Genomic DNA, 22,953 nt, shown 5'->3' with positions numbered 1-22,953 from the left:
TTGGAATGCTAGTTAATTTGTTTTTATAAAAAGAAAGTAGCATAAAGAGAATGCACAAGAACAATTTTTCAGTACACTTAGGCACTTCCGGCACACAGCAAGTGTCGTCTGCTTGTGTTACAACGTACTCCATTTTGACGAGAGCTCCGCGGTCAGAGTTGGTCTCAGTCTTTTCGCGAGCACTATGATTCGACTTTGTTGCCTTGTGGACTGCAAACGTAGCGACTGGCAATATGTCAAGCTGCGACATCGTTTTCCTCAGCAAGGCAGCGTACGAGCGAACTAGCTGCTGCGCATCGGACTGCCGCCATACGATCGGCGCCAGGATTTGCGCGTTTGTGGCCGTCACTTTACACCGGAAGATTACTAACGCAATAGCGTTTCGCGAGTCCCGTATTAGGGCAAACATAAGCGCAAGGGGACAGGGTCTGGCCGCTTGACTGTGCCGTAACGGGATGAGCCGAGATGAGCTGAAGGGCAAATGTGAATGGTCTGCACGGTGCAGCCACCTGGTGGCATAGAGCTCAACCATACACAGTAGCAGCAACGAAGCGTATTCTTCTTTGCTGCTGGTGCGTATTTTTCGCAGGAGTGTAATCATCAACACGTTGTTTTTATAAATGTTTAAAATGTTTTACACTTGGTTAGAGCAATATTAGCGCTTTGTTTGGCTGGTTAAGCGCTGCGCCAACAAGTGTCTGGACCGTGCAGACCGATCAGGCCGCTCACTTACGTCTACGCCAACGTTCCTTCATCAGCTTGAGTTTATGCCTCCAGTCATTTGCCGAAATCACCAGCTTGCCTGTGCTTAACGGAATACCAGACACGTTCGGCTCTACGACCGAATGCTCGCAACGCACGCTGCTTCAATAGCTCTCGCTTGGGGTCGACGGCCAAGCGGCTAGCGGAGAGGTTTCGCGCGCGCGGGCTGCAAAACAATCGGAAGTGGACGATGTGACGTCGCATCGTGACGCGGGACCAGTGAAGGCGGAGCTTAGCCCCGCTCGCTCGGCGAACGAGTTGAGGAGGAAAAGCGTGGCTGGGGAGGAGGATAACTTCTAATCGCTTGTAGCTCCATTAATGCGTAACGCTTCACTTAAATTGTGGTGCGAATGTTCTACTTAAGCTGTACCCTACGCGTCTACAAAATTTGTCCGAACCGTTTCAGGGGCCCTTTAAGCATATTATTACGATATCATCGAGCGATGCTCAAGGGACGAGACGCCGTGAGAACGACGACGAAGTGGGTCTGTGCCCTTGGCGCGGGCGAGTGTCGGCCTGGTGTTCTGGCTGCAGTGTAAATACCCTGTATATAGCCTTTTTCCTCTGTGTTTTTCCACACGTAACATTCTGGTGGAGGTCAGCGATCCCCGTCCTCACCACGGAACTCCGGAGTGGTCGATGCATCGAGCTTGTCACCATGCCTCCCGGTGACGAGTCAGCCTCTGCAACGGCTTCGGCTTCTCCGAGTGCTCCAATCATCACGGTTGCCCAACATCGCGACCCTGGTGTGTTCTCTGGCCTGGAGGGAGAGGAGGTTGACGAATGGATCAAGCTCTATGAACACGACAGTGCTAATAACAGCTGGGATCCAACGATCATGCTCGCCAATGTCATCTTTTATCTCGGCGGCACCCCACTCGTGTGACACCAAACGCATGACGACGAGATAAACAGTTGGGACAGTTTCAAAGAAAAGCTCAGGGAACTGTTCGGCGACCCCATTGGGCGCAAGGCTGCCGCGAGAAAGGCTCTTGCGTCTCGTGTTCAGACATCTACAGAGCCGTACGTTTCGTACACCCTCGACGTCTTGGCTCTCTGCCGCAAAGCTGACGATACGACGTCTGAAGCAGATAAAGTGACGCATGTGCTAAAAGGCATCGCCGACGATGCTTTCAATTTGCTTGTTGTCGGTCACGTCTCGACAATCGACGCCATCATCAAAGAATGCCGTCGCCTTGAACAAGCTAAGAGCCGCCGTATCATACATCACATCACGCGGCTACCCGACACTGCTGCTACGTCGACATGTAAGGGTCGACCGCGTCAGACCAGCCCCTGTGACGATGTAACCCATAACGTTCGCCGCGAGCTCGAGGCCGCCTGTTTACCAGCTTTCTCCGCGACACCTCCCGATCCACCAGCAACCACGATTGCGCTGATTCAGGCCGTCGTCAGACAGGAATTTGAGAACACGGGTCTCAACTCCGTGTGCTCATCGTCTCCACCCACGGTTCCCCAGTTCTCTAGCAGCCCTCCCCGTCCCCGGCAGTCCTTTTCTGCCACATCTCGCCGCAACCCGTCCGAATGGCGTACCCCTGATGACAAGCCGACCTGCTTCCACTGCTGTCGCATCGGCCACGTCGCTCGTCACTGCCGCAACTGATGGCCACCACCTCCTCGGATATACACCGCCGCTCATTCCCGCCCCTTTGGACCTTCTGTTCCCTATGCCACCCGCCATGAACCCATTGCCGCTGATGCTCCTGCCACGAACATTCGCTACAGCCGCTCTCCATCACCTCGACGCCATCAGTCTCGTTCGCCCCAACCACGTCGCTTCTCTCCGTTGCCTACCGCCTCCCGGATCCAGCCGGAACACTAGGCACAGCAGCTTCTGGAGGTGAAGCTGCGTTGTCCACCCTGCCCTCAAATCCTCTGCTCAGGTTAGACACGAACCAAAACCTTCCTGACGTTGACGTTGATGGCTATCCTGTCACGGCACTCATCGGTACAGGTGCGCATCTTTCTATTATGAGTGCTGCCTTCCGACGACGACTGAACAAGCTCCTCATCCCAGCGTCGGCACTCGTCGTCCGTGTTGCGGATTGCGGTACTGTGCCTATCATCGGCATGTGTACGGCACGTGTCAGCATCGCCGGCCGCCACACTCCTGTCCTCTTCACCGTGATTGCTCATTGCCCCCACGACCTCATTCTCAGCCTCGATTTTCTCTCCGCGCATTCTGCTCTTATTGACTGCTCTTCCAGTACCCTTCGCCTTGAGTTGCCGATTCTCGCAGAACCTTCTGACACACCCCAGTGCCGCCTACGCCCCACCGACTTTATTCGCCTAACGCCAAAATCAATAGCCTATATTGAACTTTTGTCTTCCCCACCAGTCCCTGATGGCGAGTACCTCGTCACTCCTCTGCCCGACATTCCACTACAGTATGACGTTACCGTGCCTCACAGTATACTTACTATTACTGCGAACCGCACTTTCATGCCTATCTTTAACTTTGGATTGGCAAAGCAAATTCTACCGCAAGGTATTTGCCTTACCGACGTTGATTGTCTCGGCGACCATCACGTGACGACTTTATCTACCGATGCTTCCTGCGATCTGAGCAGGCCTATCGTGCCAGCCTCGGCCGCCGATGCCAAGATACAGAAAATGAATTTTTCTTTAATTATGGGGTTTTACGTGCCAAAACCACTTTCTGATTATGAGGCACGCCGTAGTAGGGGACTCCGGAAATTTTGACCACCTGGGGTTCTTTAACGTGCACCTAAATCTAAGTACACCGGTGTTTTCGCATTTCGCCCCCATCGAAATGCGGCCGCCGTGGCCGGGATTCAATCCCGCGACCTCGTGCTCAGCAGCCTAACACCATAGCCACTGAGCAGCCACGGCGGGTGATACAGAAAATGGTTGCGACGGACATGTCTTCGGCGCAGGCGGAAGAACTTTACCAAGTATTATCGTCCTACAGAGATATTTTCGACTTCGACGATCGCCCTTTAGGCCAGACGCTCCCGGTCAAGCATCGGATTCTTACTGGCGATGCTACTCCTATTCACCGACGACCGTATCGAGTTTCTGCGTCGGAACGCCGAGTAATTCAAAGTGAAGTCAACAAAATGCTAGACAAAAACATCATTGAGCCTTCTTCCAGTCCCTGGGCGTCACCTGTAGTGTTGGTTAAGAAGAAGGATGGCACGTGGCGCTTCTGTGTAGACTACCGCCATCTCAACAACATTACTAAGAAGGACGTCTACCCGCTCCCACGTATAGACGACGCCCTTGACTGCCTCCATGGTTCCAGCTATTTCTCTTCTATTGATCTTCGTTCTGGATACTGGCAGATTGCTGTTGACGATATGGACAGAGAAAAAACTGCGTTCATCACACCTGATGGCCTATACTAATTTAAAGTAATGCCGTTTAGATTATGCAACGCCCCTGCCACCTTTGAGCGTATGATCGACTCCTTGATTCGTGGTTTCAAATGGTCCACATGTCTCTGCTACCTCGACGACGTCATCGTCTTCTCGCCCACGTTCGTCACTCACCTTCAGCGTGTAACAGCTATACTTGATGTATTTCGAAAGGCGAAGCTGCAGCTTAACTCGTCGAAATGTCGTTTCGGCCGCCGCCAAATTACTGTTCTGGGCCACCTCGTTCACCCTTCCGGAGTACAGCCTGATCCCGACAAAACTCGCACTGTCCGAGACTTTCCGGTTCCGAAGACAGCCGCAGACGTTCGAAGTTTTGTCGGGCTATGCTCGTACTTTCGTCGTTTTGTTCAAGATTTTGCGGCAATTGCTAGACCCCTCACTAATCTTTTGAAGAAAGGCGTACAATTCTCGTGGGGTACTGCAGAAGCCGCCGCCTTCTCTCTTCTCGTCACTCTTCTCTCCTCACCACCCTTTCTGGCCCACTTCGACCCTGAGGCCCCTACAGAATTGCGTACAGATGCCAGCGGTCATGGCGTAGGTGCCGTCTTAGCCCAGCGTCAGCGTGGCCAGGATCACGTTATTGCTTATGCGAGCCGCCTCCTCACACCATCGGAGCGCAACTATTCCATTACGGAACGAGAATGCCTAGCTGTAGTCTGGGCGGTTGCGAAGTTCCGTCCTTACCTCTACGCTCGCCCTTTTTCCGTAGTCACTGACCATCATGCTCTCTGCTGGCTCTCATCCCTAAAAGATCCTACAGGCCGCCTTGGTCGATGGGCTTTGAGACTACAAGAATTTTCGTATTCCGTGGCCTACAAGTCTGGCCGCCTGCACCAAGACGCTGACAGCTTGTCGCGTTACCCTGTTGACGACCCTAACTCCTCCAATATTGCCAGTGCTGCTTGCGTATTCTCTGTGTCGCAGCTGCTTCATTTCGCCGACGAGCAACGTCGTGACGCCTACATCAGAGCACTCATCGACCGTTTTGAACACACTCCGGCCGACGCCACTCTACGCCTCTTCGTCCTCCGCGACGGTACTCTGTACCGTCGTAACCTTCATCGCGACGGCTCTGAGTTCCTACTTGTCATACCTAAGCACCTCTGCTCAACCGTTCTAGAAGAGCTCCACGACGCACCAACGGCAATACACCTCGGCGTATCTCGAAGCTATGACCATGTACGTCGCCGTTTTTTCTGGCCGGGCCTTGCCCGTTCCCTACGACGTTACGTCGCCGCTTCTGAACTTTGCCAACGACGCAAGAAGCCTTCCCAGCCCCCCGCTGGTTACCTGCAGCCGCTCGACATCCCTGCCGAGCCCTTCCATCGTGTCGGCTTAGACCTTCTCGGCCCATTTCCGGAATCTACATCAGAAAACAAGTGGGTTGCCGTCGCGGCGGACTACGCGACCCGCTACGCCGTAACCCGCGCTCTTCCGACCAGTTGCGCAACTGATGTTGCGGACTTCCTCGTGCATGATATCATTTTGATTCATGGTGCTCCGCGTCAATTGCTAACAGACCGTGGCCGTACGTTCTTAGCCAAAGTCATTGACGATATCATGCGTGCCTGCTCAATACAGCATGAATTTACCACCTCCTACCAGCCTCAAACGAACGGCCTCACTGAGCGTTTGAACCGCACCCTTACAGATGTGCTATATAAATACGTTTCAGACGACCACCGTGACTGGGACCAGGCTCTACCTTACATTACATTTGCGTATAACTCTTCCCGCCTCGAAACTGCTGGCTTTTCGCCTTTTTACCTCTTGTATGGCCGTGAACAGACGCTACCACTGGACACTGTGCTTCCGTCCACCACAGCTTCAACTAGCGCTTATGCCCGTAATGCTATCGCCCATGCTGACCATGCTCGCCAACTTGCGCGCACTCGTCTACAATTCTCTCAAGGCAAACAAAAGCAACGCTATGACCTCCATCACCGTGATGTCCATTTTGTGCCCGGCACCCTCGTGTTGCTTTGGTCACCATCGCGTAAAGTTGGCCTTTGTGAAAAACTGCTTTCCTGCTACACAGGCCCATATCGCGTGCTTCGCCAAGTAACCGATGTCACCTACGAAGTCGCTCTAGCCACGCCCACTACGTCCTCCGCTGTGACAACCAGTGACATCTTCCACGTCGCCCGACTCAAACCCTACAACTCTCCACGCGCCTTGGATATTTAACAGCACCGTACCGTGACAGCGCTTTTGCCGCCGGGGGCTAGTATTACGATATCATCGAGCGATACTCAAGGGACGAGCCACCGCGAGAGCGACGACGAAGTGTGTTTGTGCCCTTGGCGCGGGCGAGTGTCAGCCTGGTGGTCTGGCTCCAGTGTAAATACCCTGTATATAGCCTCTTTCATCTGTGTTTTTCCACACGTAACAATATCATACGTGATTCTATCGGGGCCCGGTGCAGAGCTCCGACATACTGATAAGGAAGCTTTAAGTTCAGCAATGGTAAAAGGACGATTATAAGGATCGTTTGGGATGCATTTCCGATTCAGTGGCTTAAGTCCCTCTATTGCTTTATGTTTAAGAAAGTTCTCCGAATAGTGAGTGGAGCTAGACACGCGCTCGAAGTGTTCACCGAGAGCATCAGCCTGGTCTTCCAACTTGTTTCCTTCTTGGCTGAAATTGTTGTCCCTTTAGTCTCCTCAGCCCGTTCTATACTTTTGCCTCCTGTGTGTAGGAGTTGCAGGACAAGAATCTCTCCCAGCTTGTCTTCTTTGCTTGCCTTCGCGTCCGCCTTCCCTGCGATTTAATGTTTTTAAATTCTATCACATTTTGTGCAGTGGGGTATCGGCGCAGTATGCCCCACGCTTTATTTTGTTTTTTCCGCGACTCCTTGCATTCTTTATTCCACCACGGAACTTGTCTTTTGGATGAGGTACCCTTTGATTGTGGGATGAAGTTATTCGCTGCCTCGATGATAAAAGCGGTAAAATACGCCACCGCGTCGTCAATACTAAAATCGGTAATAAAATCTCGTGATAGGTAAGTCGATTCCTTAAAATGCCCCCAGTCGGCAGAAGCTAGCTCCCACCGAGGCGTATATGAAGGGCACTGATGTTCTTCAAGTAAGTTTAAACGTATTGGAAAATGGACACTTCCGTATGGATTTTAATAACACTCCACTCTAGGTAAGAGAAAAGATCTGAGGAGCCAAAAGATAGGTCTATGGAAGAATGTGAATTGTGATACATATTATAATAAGTCGGTTCGTTTTTATTGAAGAGGCATGTTCCCGTGTTTACGAAACATTTTTCTACTAATCGAGCTCTCGCGTCGCATCGTGAGTCTCCCCACATCGTGTAGTGAGCATTAAAATCTCCCACAAGTATGTAAGGTTCGGGAAGTTGGATAATAAGGTTGTAAATGTCTGTTCTTTTGAGATGATGGTTCGGAGGTATATAAATAGAACAGACAGTGATTAATTTATTAAAATGAATGGCCCGAACTGCCACTGCCTCAAGGGTCGTCTGTAGGGTGACGTGTCGGCAAGCTACAGACTTGTCCGCTATTATTCCTACTCCGCCAGAGGCTTTAGCCTCATCGCGGTCTTTTCAGAAGATGATGTAATTGCGAAGAAAGTTTGTGTTTAGGCTTCATATGTGTCTACTGAACACACAGCAACTTGGGATTGTGTTTGTGTAGTAGTTCTCTAATGTCGTCGAGGTTATTTAGAAGTCCTCGTACATTCCACTGTAGTATTTGTGTATCCATTATGCTATTTGTGTTTAGTGCTGTGTGTTTAAGACACCACAATTAGCTCACGGGCCTTTTTCGGGCGCCGTGACGGGAGTTTTGTCCCTTTTGGAGCGATCGAGAGTGCCTCGCCGCTCCTTAGGCGCTGGTGGCGCCGTCTTGCTGATCGCGTGCCCATCGCCTCTTCCGAGCGCTTTGTTTGGCGTGAAGGCCTGGGCACGTTGGACGAGGCCTTTGAGGTCATCTGCCCGGAGGTAGATGGCCCCGTCTGCTGGGTTGGCGTAGCAGCGCTAGCTGCAGCCGCCAGGGGGGCGGATGGCGTCACTGCCGCCTCACTGGGTGTGGGTCGGTCAGCCGCCTGAGACCGTGGTGGCGCGGCCCCCTGACGCGCCACTTCGGCAAATGTGTTCTTGGGCAGGTAGGATACCCGCCTGCGTGCCTCCTTGAAAGTTATGTTTTGTTTTACTTTTATCGTCACAATTTCTTTTTCTTTTTTCCAGGATGGGCACGACCGCGAGTACGCGGCGTGCTCTCCATCACAGTTTACACAATGCAAAGAGTTCTCGCAAGCTTCAGACGTGTGTTCATGGGCACTGCATTTCGCAAATGTTTGGCGGCCTCGGCAGCTCTGCGAGCTGTGGCCAAAACGTTGGCATTTGAAACATCTCAGGGAATTTGGCACATACGGTCTTACACGGAGCTTGATGTACCCGGCCTCGATTGACTCGGGCAGGATACTTGAATGGAAGGTGAGTGTTAGGTGTTTGGTCGCAATTTCTTTACCATCTCACCTCATATTGATTCTTTTGAGATTTATAACATTCTGTTCACTGAATCCCTCCAAGAGTTCAGCCTCAGTGAGCTCTAGCAAATCATCGTCCGAGACAACGCCCCGGGCGGTATTTATTGTAGGGTGAGGGGTTACTACTACTTGGGTCTCCCCAAATGATACTAGTTTAGGCAGTTTCTCAAATTGTTTCTGATCGCGGAGCTCCAAGAGGAGGTCACTGCTAGCCATCCTCGACGCCTTATAACCTGGGCCAAAAACTTGGGTAAGGGACTTCGATACAAGGAATGGTGAAATTGTTCGCATTGGTTTAGCTGGTTTTTCAGAATGGATGACGTGGAAACGAGGGAAAGATTGTTTTTGCCGACCAAAATATTGGAATGGTTCATCGGTGCGCCCTCTTTTCTGAAGGCGATCAGGGAGTGGGGGGAAGGAGCTAGCCATAAATATATGCGAGATTTCGGCAGTAACGCCAGCCACCCACCGTGGAGTCCTACAAGGGGACGCTGCAGGACCTGTGAAACACGGCCTGCAAACGCAAGCTGTACATTACCACTATAACCAAATATGAAATAACCTAGGCTGACTATTCACACAAGGTTAACCCTTGCTGCCTGGAAAAATTGGAAGTAATGGGAAAAGTAGACAGGAAAGGTGGAAAGTAAAGGAAAGACGAAGGTTGTAGGGAGAGAGAGACAGGAAAAGGCAACTACCGATTTCCCCCGGGTGAGTCAGTCCGGGGGTGCCGTCTACGTGAAGCAGAGGCCAATGAGGTGTGTTGCCTCCGCCGGGGGGCCTTAAATGTCCAAACACCCGGCATCGGTTCAACCTTCAGGATCCCCCTTTCCCCGGACACGGCTAAGCCGCGCACGGCTACACGCGGGAGGGTCTAACCCTCGTGTGCTCGGGTACGTGGTGTCACAACACACCAAACGCCTGCTGATGCAGACGCCCGGGTAAAAAAGGAAGTACACCGTGTTTTAACTTGATACTGAGCTGCCAGTAAGCGCAATGTGTGTGTTGGGCAGCTAGTGTGATAGATCTCATTTCATGGCGCTCGATCCGGCCGCGATGAATGCTGCGCCACATGTGTAGTGAAATTCTCGTGACACGCTTTACGTATATATCTCGAAATTGTGTTAGCATGAAGAATTTTCAAACAGACACGTATAGTTGAATAACTGCTAGCGTACTCGGATGAAAGGCCGTGTTTGCGGGGCATGCATCAGCAGTGTGTGCGCTGCCGTTTTCGTATAGTTTAAAAGTAGCAGTATTTTAACTGTTCCTCGCAACCAATCTAAATAATTTTGGGAAGTTAGCACAAGCAAAACACGAGACTTGAAGAAATATTTAGCAGAAATGTCTAGATTCACCCAATCTATTTATATGCAGCCACAAACGCTTTTGAAACATGAAACCTGCGATAAGCTCAGTCACTCCCAGCTACGCAACTTAGCCGAAAAAAATTAGAGAACAATAAATTAGTCACTCCGGGAAGCACATTTACACGTTTCAAACTGAAGGCATTGCGTTTGACGGTAGTTGGAAGATTTGTTTTTTGTCTCTTTTATAAACAGTTTAGCAGCAGAAGTTATCTTTCGGGCTATATGAAAAGCGTTAAGCGCCTTTCGATGCTTCGGCGTTATGCAGTTTACGTGCTGCTAATCACTAGGCAGCTGCTGGCGCAGATTCGCATTGTGCCAGTCGTGCATGGTATGAAGCCCTTGTGCGTAATAAGTGTTCCGGTTTTCATTACTGTTGCATGTAGTGCCGTCGTCTTGGACAGACTGTATACTATATGCGCTGTACAAAAGAAGAAACAGCCAGATTATCCATTTGGTGTCTTTTCTTAGTAAATATCGCACAGATTATTCAAATAATTTAGTGGACATTGCATTTGTTCTACCCTTATCAACACACCTAAGAGATCGTAACATGTTTTAGTTGTTAAGTAACCTTATCAATACCCCCCCATTCAAGTGCATTCTACTGAAAGTGTGGTAGATGTATTGATCTCGAAGTATGAGAAAAGATGCATTGCAGACTGTTCGAAGCGGAAATAAATTGCAATTCTTCACGTGATTGTTCAAAACTGCAGTCACTATGCTGAGCATGTTCGTTCGGCACAGGCATATTGCATTAACACCTGAAAAATGTGCACAGTCCAGCCGGGTATCTTTGTTTCAACAATTACTATTGTAGGAATAGCTTGAGATTCTCGCATTTCTTTTATTTTTATAAATACACTGTGTGTCACCGGAACCTGTCTTGAAAGGAAACGTACCGTTGCTGGCACCGGCGATCATTACGGTTGTCTAACTGCTTATCATACTGTAATATAACGAAACATCATAATGGTACTGATTCATATTGCCATGTAGTTTTTAATCCGAGGTAAACAAAGTTAACTAGAGGCATAAGTGATGAAAGCAAATGATATAGAAAACTATTATTGAACCGTAAAGATAACTCATTGAATAGTTTTCCTTCACATTGTTGAACTTGCTTTACGTGTGTGTCTCTGCGTCCTTGTCTTCTGTGCTGTACTCGTGTGGCCATCAATTACGAACTTGTCCAAGCCATTTTCAGCTTTATTAAACAAGGGATTCAAGTCAGTTGATTCTAATACTGCATGTCAAGCGACTGACGTGTCATTCGTTTTATAGAAATATTATGGACTGGCAGTATACTTGGCAAGCATTAAACCACAATATTTTTTTATTGCACTTAAGCTGCGGGCGTCATAGATTGCCAGAAAATTTTGATGAATACAGCCAGGGAAGGCTTGCAAAAAGATCGGGAAATGTTAATATGGCCACATAGGTATGCTGTCTTGTTATATGTCATACAAAGTTTTCATAGAATATTTCTCTTAAATATATTTTTAAAACGTTTCACCTCATAAGAAGTTGAGGGAAATTGGTTTCACTTATTGAAAAAAAAGAGTCAAGCATACTGACAAAGCATTACTTAATCAATTTGTTTTTGTTTTTTTGCGTTAACTAAAAGTTCTCAACCTCGAACCCTAAAAAACGTTTCATCTTTGAAAGCACCTTAAATGATTTACTGTAATAGAATTCATTCGAACTATACTATCAGTTCTGTTTCCTAGGAGGTGCATATCTGTCGTGCCATGACACAAAGTGCTCGTGTGGTATTTCGGGTGCTCATGTGGTATACCTAACTTGGAAACCTGTTAGCATGCCCAAGAGGCCTCATTACCTAAGAAAGTAAGTGACAATATCAATACAATCAATCCATCTGCCTTCTGTTGAAGTTATGTCCAATTACCCAGTCATTTAAGAGTATGAGAAAGACATTTAAATGTGTTTAAGCAATATAAATTACAATCTTTGGCATGATACTGTGAATACTTCAGTCACGTCTTCTGAGCATATACCTCTGCACGGGCATACTTAACTACCGGCCAAAATAAATGTACATACAGTCCAACTGGGTAACGTTACAGCAATAAATATAGAGATCATTTGGGATAAGTACATTATTGCATCATATATGAACATGTCATAAAAGGGAACATACTGTTGCTGGCACGAGCAGCAGTTGTGACTGTTTAATTGTTTACCATACCATAAAATAAAACATTGTATAAAGGTACTGATTTCTATTGACAAGCAGCCCTTAGTCATGGTTAAACCGCATAAAGTATTTATTTAGATGGGTTGAGCAAATATATTAAGCTGCTTAATGAACATACAAAGAATACACACTTGTTATTTTTGCCTCATATTGCTGCATCTACTTATTTGTAGTCTACACCTGCAGCATCTTTGGGACGAATGACACAAAGGTCAAGGCCAGCCTGGCGACCATGCTTGCCAAGGGGAAGTAGTGTAAGTATTTAGTCTGTTTCCATAATAGCATAAGACATGCATTTTAAGGAATTCATCTATTATGTCGCGAAATAAAAACAGTTAATTCATTGCCGGTGCATTTGTTTTATTTCATGCACTGCATGATTCAGCACTAAATTCTTTCTGTTTATGCAACATATAGGAAAGTATATATAGTCCTATACATGAACTGCATATGTAGTTTTACTTTTGTAGACTGAAGTGTATAAAATGTCGGTAGATAAATGTCTATAGATCGTCTATATACATTTTATTGACTTCAGTCTACAAAAATAGAACTGTCCTATACACTTTTGCCGATAAACACTGCGGATATTTGTCTACAAACGTGAATTTTCATTAATCTATAGACAGTCTATAGACTCAGAATTTTTATAGACTAGTCTATAAGAAGTGTATGGCCATAAGTCTATAGACTGGTCTATAGGAATAGTCTATCGATAGTCTATAGACATTTGTCTATAGACATTCTATAGACTTCAGTCTACAAAAGTTCTAACTTAAGCCTATACACTTGTCTAGACATGCTGCAGACAATTGTCTACAAACGAATTTTCATTAATCTATTGACTCAGACTTCTTATAGACTAGTCTATAGAAAGTGTATGGCTATAAGTCTATATACTGTCTATAGACAGTCTATAGAAAATCTATAGAATCAGACTTTTTATAGACTAGTCTATAAAAAGTGTTTGGCCATAAGTCTATAGACTAGTCTAAATAAATGTCTATAGACAGTCTATAGACTTCATAGTCAAATGTCTATAGACTGTCTGTAGACTTTCTATATAAAATTTTGTAAGGGTAGAGCGCTGTTTTACTCACGGATGGAAGTAAAAGGCTGTGATGGCGTATGCAACGTCGCCAGTCCCTGCTCGGGAGCAGGTGATTTGGCTATCTCTTTAGGTATCTCTTCAGATGAAGTTTTCAGGAAAACTAAGACATTTCTTGGCACGAAACCAGCACTGTGAGGTTTATAAAATGCTACTTTATTAGGCCACATCTACTTAGTATTTGCCGTTAGTGTCCCATTAAATGACCATATTTTGAAGCACTGAAACACTTCAAATAAATTTCATGGTGTGCATCCTGGCACGCTTTGCAAGGTCTGCGAATGTGAATTGTGTTCTTCGCGTGTTATGATCCTGGGCAGTGCATGAGCTCATGGAAGCATGTTATTAGAACCACCCTGCATGTGTTGCTCCTAAGCCCAATTTTTGGCAAATCAGTTCTGTGGAAGCCCGCAAGATCAGGGAGGGTTCACGAAAAGGAAAATTCTAATCAACCTGACTTTAGCACAATATCCTGGGTTCCATCCCCAGACCAGGAGAATGTTTTTTCAGCTGTGAAGGTTTTTTTTTTCGAAGAAAACCATATGGGTTTTTCAAAAAACTGTTGTCAGCTGAGAAACACATGAAGCCATGGTTGTTCTAACATACATTACATGTCATAGCCATAGGTACGTACGATTGTATAACACAATCACTGATAACTTCACAATCCGTGCTTCTCTTTCATATGCTTGTCCAGTACACGTGTGGAAAGCAACAGTCTGCATTTCGTAAGCTGACTTCAAATTACTAGAGTAGAAATCATGCCGTCAATGTCACAGATTAATGGTCACTGACGTATTTTTTCTGTCGTTACACACATAGTTCTTCATTTTATACAAACATGTCGGTCCGCCTAGCAACACTTCACGTTAATCATAACAATGCTGGGTTACCAGCAAAATGTTACGACAACATTGGTTACCATAATGCATGGGAGTTGCTCCATTTTCATTTCCGACTTGTGTAAATAAATAATCCTTCTGCTGAAATTCAAATTAACAAGTCCACATGGTTAATTACGTGAATGCAATAATGACTTGCAGGCTAAGGCAATGTTTTCTGACGTGACGGAAAGACCGTGGGCAGGGGTGTATGTACAAAGAAATGGGAAGGCTGGGCTCGGTCGTCCGGGTCACCAATTCATGGGAGGTAGCATGAAGAGGTAGCCGCCGTAGCCACGGTATATTCAAGCCAGCCAGCCATGGTGTCACGGGATCTCGGAAGCGGCCGTTCAGGTCGCGCACGCTAGCATGTTCTATTCTTGCTCTGCCTGTACGTGAGCCCATCTTCTTTGCCTGCGTTGGAGGTGATAGTCGCCCTGCTACAGGGCCCAGCTCCTAGTGCGAAGTGCAATTGAAATAAAGTCCAATGGCAAAGCCCAGGTGAAGTGTGGAGACCGTGTCGTCGTTGGTAGTGTCGGGTTCACGCTATCTGAGAGAGCTATACCATGCAGCACCAGTAGCGTAGGTTATGAGCAAGGCGCAGCCACAATGATGTACGAGTGCAAAATCGCAACTTGTCACAGACACTCGTAGATACCTGGTCCTGTAGAAGTCGGAGCTCCAAAAGTAGACCGTCTGGCAGCTTGGGACTTGCGTGGAGATATCGCAAGTGTTGGTCATTCATGTTGTTCACGTAGAAGTGATTCATTCCTAGAATTTGTTAACATGAACCAATATCAGTTAATTTTAGGTGGCGATTTCAACATTGACATGCTGGCCAATAATAACACAACAATCGAGTTCAATACTTTACTTAACGTTCACTCCTGTGAAAATGTCATCATGTCACCTACACGGATTACGACAGAATCAGAAACACTTTTAGATCTCTTCATAACAAACTTCAAAACAGATAGCTTGAAATCTGGCACCATCGCGTATGCTCTGAGTGATCACATGCCAATTTTCATATCTGTCAATCTCACTCCGAATTCCCAACGACAACCAGACCAAACGTCATTTTATCGAGTTATAAATGATCAGACGTTATGCGAGTTCAAGGAACGCTTATCTATTCTTAACTGGGAACATGTTTTTGAGGAAACCGACCCTGATGAAGCATACGAAAAATTTTTAGAGATATTTACTGACATTTATAATGCTTCCTTTCGACTGAAGAAATTCTCCCAATCAAAGAAAAGTAGAAAACCATGGGTCGACAAAGATATGTTGCAATTGATAAGAAAACGAGATAAAATTTACAGACTGTTTTTAAAAAGTAGGTGTCCTGAAGCGCTGAAAACGTTCAAAAAATTTAGGAACTTCGTTACAAAGCAACTTCGCATCGCTAAAAAGCAATATATTTATAACCGATTCAATTCAACTGGTGGACAGTCCGAAAAAGTTTGGAAGGTTTTAAAATCTATCTTTGGTAATTCTTCCGAACCGACCACAAAATTATTCATGAAGGGATTGAATTAAAAGGTGCTGACCTAGCAGATGCCTTTAATGACTACTTTCTTTCTTTTGCGGACACATCAAACAGCGATGTAAATCTGTCTAATATGAGTGCCCGAAATAGCGAAACAATATTTCTAATGCCGGTTACAGTAAATGAAGTAATTACAGAATTTTTATCACTCAATAATAGTAAAGCTACAGATGCGTCAGGTTTCCAGATACAGCCCATAAAATTTACTATCGACATTCTTGCACCTTGCCTTGCCCATATCTTCAACTTACCTTTAGTTTCCGGCGTTTTCCCGCGTCTTATGCAAAGGGCAAAAGTTATAGTAATATATAAAAAAGGGAACAAAAATGTAGTGGGAAACTATCGCCCGATATACATCTTATCTGTGTTTTCTAAAGGCCTCGAAAAAGTTGTTCTTAAACGGCTATCTTGTTTTAGTGAAAGATACAACATTATCACTACAGCTCAATATGGCTTTCGTAAAAACAGATCTACTGAGTTAGCTCTCCTTGCTCAAAAAGAATTCATACTAAAAAATTTTGAATCAAAAAACATGGTACTAGGATTATTTCTAGATTTTTCAAAGGCGTTCGACCTTGTTAATCACTCTGTGCTGCTTAAAAAATTGGATCATTACGGTATTAGAGGCATAGCCCATATGCTGATTGCCTCATACTTGCGACATAGGTCTCAGTTTGTTAGTATTGCCGGTGAATGCTCCCAGTTGAAAGCGGTAGCTTCCGGCGTTCCGCAAGGGAGCATTTTGGGTCCGTTTCTTTTTGTTCTTTATGTCAATGATACTGTCCACATCGACAGCACTGCTAAGTACATAATTTACGCAGATGACACCAGCTTGTTTTTTTCGGGTACTTCAACTGCTGGGCGGCTGATAATCACTTAAGAATTAACGTTAGCAAAACTGCAGCAGTCATGTTTCACCCACGTCACAAACACTTTGAACCTCCTCTAATTGAATTAAACAATACCAGAATAGAATTTGTGCAGTCTGTGAAAACTCTGGGCGTTTACTTTGCAGCAGATATGTCGTGGAATGATCATATTAATTACGTAGTTCAGAAACTTTCCAGAAGAGTTGGTATCATGCGCCGCAATTGCTTTAATTTTCCTACATCAGTTAGCTTGTTACTTTATCACTCTTTGTTCTCTTCCATAGCCAACTACGAATGTATGGTGTGGGCAACAACAACAGCTGGAAACATTAACAAACTCACTGTCTTACAAAAACGTATTATACGCATTGCATGTAAAGTGCCGTATTTCTTCCACACTGCTGGCCTTTTCCATCAACACAACATTATACAGATGAAGTCCATGTATAACTACAGACTGTGCTATAAATATAAACTCGCCATGATGAAAAATGATGACTCCTTGCTTAGACTTGCTGGGTTAGAGCAGAGCAGAACTGTGTATGATACCCGCACAACAGAACCTTGGAATGTTAAGAAATGCCGCACAAACTATGGCAAACAAATGTTGCAGCATACCTTACCGACACTTCTGAACCATTTGTACTGCTACGAGAATATTCATTTATCTAATATTTCTCTGAAAGAATTGCCCCAAATGTTCGTGTAGTTTTGTACTGTACAAGTACAATGTACTGCGTACTGAAAGTGTATGTCTCATTCTCTGTACCGAACGTACGTGTTTTTTTTGCTTTCTTTGTTTTTCTCCTCACGTTTTGTCTGTTGTTGTACTCCGCCGCCGTCAATGCTGCACTGTAAGAGGAAGCCAGGACCTCTCAAGCTGTCTATACAGCTTTTTCCCTGGCTGTCCTCGCAACACCAGTTGCGGAAATAAACCTTCAAACCTTCAAACAACCATATGGCAGAGTTGCTCCTGCGAAACTTCGGTAGGCCATGCATCCACGGAAGGTGTGAGCACAACATCGGAAGCCTTGCCTGCTTCTGCTTGCAGTGTAATCTCGAATGCTGATAGCATCAGCGTTGCAGTGGTCACTGAATGCATCACGGAGGTTGTGCTTCTGTCGTCGCCGTGCCTGCGAGAGTGAAATTTGCACCTTGTGGAGCCGGTGGCTGAGCCTCTGAACTGGTGATGAGTGAGGTGCCCCGAGTGGAAAGCGGGCAGGTTGTGGGAATGTCCAAGGAAGGAGAGCGACGAGCTGTAGAGTAGCCGAAAGCGCTTGCGTTTGGCCCATTGAATTCCTTGGAAAGAGTTGTCGAGCAGCTACCTTTGAGCTGGAGAGGAGGCTCACGGACTGAGTAGAGGGTTGATGCTGGGGTCCGCGCGTGCAGACGACCGGCACGGGTGGATGAGGTGATGTGAGACGACAAGAAGCAGAATGACGCGATAGATGGCGAGAGATGTTGTGGTTGAGCAACGGCTAGAGGAGAGGGGGCGCTCGAGGTGACGTAGTGAGCAAGGACGGCTGCCCGCAAGTCGAAAATAACGTACAGCGCGAAGGACAAGGACTGCGACAGACGACATACATAGCTCTGACTTCCAACAATATCTTATTGCGTTGCCAGATCGTCTTTGTATATATACAAGAAAGGGCATGCGCAGAAAATGAAAGGCAGTCACATGGGGTGTTCTAACAGCAAGTCACTGAACTAAGAGCATAGTCACCTGAAAAAATAAAAAATATAAAAAACATTACGATTTCTATCTGTTTAGATACGTGACTTCACCTGGGGTCAGCGCAATAGAGGGGGCACTAACGCAAATACTACCAAGTTTTCTGATGAAATCAGCTTCCACAATTTCCCGGGTGAGCTGTGAGCTGTGTCTTGGTAAAACTTCAGTATCTTCAAAGAGGGGCACGCAGCCGCAGTCCCGCCAATGGATGCCCAAGTGACCTTGTACAGTGCTGTGGACGTTGTCTCTTAGTCGATCGCTTAAGCACCTGCCTGTCTCTCCAACATATCTACTGCCGCAAGACAGGGGAATTCGGTAAACTACATTCGTTGTGCACGTCACAAAACGTTTTCTGTGCCCGACAGAGCTACAACTCTGATGCGATTCAGGCGCGTTTACACGCTTACAGAGCCTTCCCAACATTTCCGGGGCTGAGAAAACGACTGTGATTCCTGCACGCTGCCCAATTTTCTTTGCCCTATGGGAGACATCATGCACATACGGTAGTACTGCAAACCTGCGTCTTTCAACCAGCTGGTTCCCTGATTGAGTGGGTTCATCACGTTTTGTGCGCCTCAGAAGCTGTTCCGCTATGGCTGAAATTAAGGCCAAAGGGTAGCCAGCCAAAGAAAGGTGATCAGCCTGAGCAGCAAGACTATGTTGCATCTGGTGTGGGCATGATTTATTGAGGCTGTTAACGAGACATAACTTCATAATACCTCGTTTAACGAGCTTTGAGTGTGCGGAGTTAAAGGACAAGAGTGGCTTCTTACTTTTCGGTTCGAAGCACCAGCACACATGTTTGTTAGCAAGGCTCAGCCTGAGATCTAGAAAGCGCAAGGAATCATCAATGGGGACCTCATGCGTAAGTTCTAGAGGCTCCAGTTCTTTCTTAAAGATTTCCAAGGCTTCTGAAACAGCAGGCTCAAAAGCGGGATCAGCGCAATCAATAAATATCAGGTAGTCGTCCACAAACCTGCACCTTTTGACAACAGGGGACGCGGCTAGGTGACCATGAATATTGCGATCATGATGAGCTAGATAAATATCACTTAGTGCGGGCGCCAGACATGATCCCATACAAACACCATTCCTTTATATATAATTTTGTTCATTCCATGAGATGTAAGTTGATTTCAAGTAGAAGGTGAGGAATTATTCAAGAAAGCCGCTAACAGAAGCACCTGCAGCATTCTGAAAGCCAACTGATCCAAAGTCATCAATGCATTCTTCAACAACCAGCAGCAACTTGTCATGCTGAAGTGAATAGTTCAGATCTTTAACGTCGATCGACAACATCTTGAGTCCCTTTTCATTCTCTTTTAAAAAAAGTAATAACTTCACCAGAAGCTCTAACGAGGAAAGGATCGTCAATGATTAGAAGGTTTAATTTATCTTGCAAAAACAAGCCAACAGCTTTCTGCCAAGTCGCTGCTTCAGTTACGATAACCCGCAGACGGCAGTCATTCTTATGCGTCTTAGCTGAAAAGAAAATGTCTAGGCTTAGCTTTCTAGGTTTTTTCTGTCACTTTTGCTAGCTTGTCAAGGCTAAGGGATTTGCATAGTCTTTAGCTTTCAATTTCACGTTTGCAAGGAAAACACTGTCATGCCGTTTAAAGACTGATTCAATGGCAACGGTGGCCTTCGCATTGAAGTTACCCAACGGCAGGACAGCAAAACTACCTTCTTTGTCAGAGGGTAAAAGTGATAACGAGTGATAACGCTTTCAGAAACGATGTAACATACCCGATCGGGAGTACCTTTGTGGAAGGTTCGCAAAGCGTTAAAACAACCACACCTTCTGCAACACACCTTTCAGATTCGGTGTCCGGGGTACGTCCAGCAACTTGCCTAACAAGAGTGAGAAGTTCGTGTGGCGACTTTTGAGGTTTCACGGCAAACTTAGGCCCAAGGGCCAACACATGCTGCACCTTTTGTGTAAGCGTCACATCTCCAAAATGGTGCACATTGTTCCTCGGCAGAGGTTTCTTCTTTGGAGTAATGGCACGTAGTTGTAGAAGCGCATGTTGCCAGAGATATCCAGCAGTTCTGTCGACGATAGCAGACAACTCACGCCACTTTTTTGATTTCACGCCACAAACGTGAAATTTAAAGCTAAAAAACTATGCAAATCCCTTAGCCTTGACAAGCCAGCAAAAGTGATAGAAAAAACTAAAAAGCTAAGCCTAGAATTTTTCTTTTCAGCTAAGACGCATAAGAATGACTGCCCTCTGCGGGTTATCGTAACTGAAGCAGCGACTTAGCAGAAAGCTGTTGGCTTGTTTTTGCAAGATAAATTGAACCTTCTAATCATTGACGATCCTTTCCTCGTTAGAGATTCTGGTGAAGTTATTAGTTTTCTAAAGGGAATGAAAAGGGACTCAAGATGTTGTCGATCGACGTTAAAGATCTGAACTATTCACTTCAGCATGACAAGTTGCTTCTGGTTGTTGAAGAATGCATTGATGACTTTGGATCAGTTGGCTTTCAGAATGCTGCAGGTGCTTCTGTTAGCGGCTTTCTTGAATTGCTCCCTTTCTACTTTAAATCAACTTACATCTCATGGAATGAACAAAATTACATATAAAGAAATAGTGTTTGTATAGGATCATGTCTGGCTCCCGTAATAAGCGATATTTATCTCACCATGATCGCAATAGTCATGGTCACCTAGCCGCGTCCCCTGTTGTCAAAGTGTGCAGGTTTCTGGACGACTACCTGATATTTATTGATTGCACTGATCCCGCTTTTGAGCCTACTGTTTCTGAAGTCTTGGAGATACTTAAGAAAGAGCTGGAGCCTCTAGAACTTACGCATGAAGTCCCCATGGATGATTCCTTGCACGTTCTAGACCTCAGGCTGAGCATTGCTACCAAACAGGTGCGCTGGTGCTTCGAATCGAGAAGAAGCCACTCTTGCCCTTTAACTCCGCACACTCAAAGCTCGTTAAACGAGGTATTATAAAGTTATGTCTCGTTAACAGCCTCAATAAATCGTGGCCACACCAGATGCAACACACTCTTGCTGCTCAAGTTGACCGCCTTTCCCGGGCTGGCATCCTTTGGCCTTAATTTCAGCCATAGCGGAAGAGCTTCTGAGGCGCACAAAACGTGATGAGCCCGCTCAATGAGGGAACCAGCTGGCTGAAAGAGGCAGGTGTGCAGTACTACTGTATGTGCTTGATGTCTCCCATACGGTACAGAAAATTGGGCAGCGTGCAGGAATCACAGTCGTTTTTTCAGCCCCGGAAAAGTTGGCAAGGCTCTGTAAGCGTGTAAACGCGCCTGAATCACATGAGATTTGTTGCTCTGTCGGGCACAGGAAACGTTTTGTGACGTGCACAACGAATGTAGTTTACCAAATTCCCCTGTCTTGCGGCAGTAAATATGTTGGACAGACAGGCAGGTGCTTAAACGATCGACTAAGAGAGCACTGTAACAACGTGCACAGCACTGTACAAGGCCACTTGGGCATCCATTGGCGGGACTTTGGCTGCGTGCCCCTCTTTGAAGATACTGGAGGTTTAGCGAGACACAGTTCACAGCTCACCCGGGAAATTGTGGAAGCTGATTTCATCAGAAAACTTGGTAGTATTTGCGTTAGTGCCCCCTCTATCGCGCTGACCCCTGGTGAAGTCACGTATCTGAACAGATATAAATCGTAATGTTTTTTTATATTGTTTATTTTTTTCAGGTGACCATGCTCTTAATTCAGTGACTTGCTGTTAGAACACGCCATGTGACTGCCTTTCATTTTCTGCCCATGTCCTTTCTTGTATATATACACACGATGTGGCAACGCAATAAAATATTGTTGGAAGTCAGCCCTGTGTATGTCGTCTATCGCAGTCCTTGTCATTCGCGCTGTACGTTATTTTTGATCATGAATTACCAACTAGCTCAAGCAACCACCCTAATTGCCCGCAAGTCATTGTGGAAGTCAGGGCCGGGGCTGAGAGCCAGAGCCTGCAACGCAGCCCGAGCCTGGAACCTTGTGGAGAAGGAAATGGCTGTTTAGCTGGATGAACGAGATGTCTGGCATGTCAACGTAGAATTCCCGGGCACCCTACAATCTCCAGGCGTCTGCCGAACTGTGTGAGGCCACGTCACTACTCGCCTTGGTAAAGTCGATGCGCTGATGCTGGCTTGGCAGGGCTCGGTCGTCCTGGTCACCAAGGTATGGGAAGGCTGGGCTCGGTCATCCGCGTCATCAATTTGCGAGAGGCCGAGTGAAGAGATAGCCACCGTAGCCACTGTTTATTTAAGCCAGGCAGCCATGGTGTCGCGGCATCTCGAGGCCGGCTGACACCGCGGCCGCTTCGGTCAAGTGCACTAGCGTGTTCTATTCTCGCGCTACCTGCATGTGAGCTCATCTTTTTCGCCTGCATTAGAGTTGACAGTCGCGCTGCGACGAGGTATTAAACAGGTTTACTGTTTGAGCATCTCTGAATTGCATGAGCTGTTAAATACACCCATCACGCAAGTGCAGAGCCCTTCCGCTAAGTCTATCTGGCAGGAGTCTTTTGTTCT

This window comes from Dermacentor andersoni, chromosome 5, assembly GCF_023375885.2.
Source record: "Dermacentor andersoni chromosome 5, qqDerAnde1_hic_scaffold, whole genome shotgun sequence".
NCBI classification, from domain to species: Eukaryota; Metazoa; Arthropoda; class Arachnida; order Ixodida; family Ixodidae; genus Dermacentor; species Dermacentor andersoni.
The sequence above is the reverse complement of the archived record's forward strand: the minus strand, read 5'-3'. Positions refer to the sequence as shown.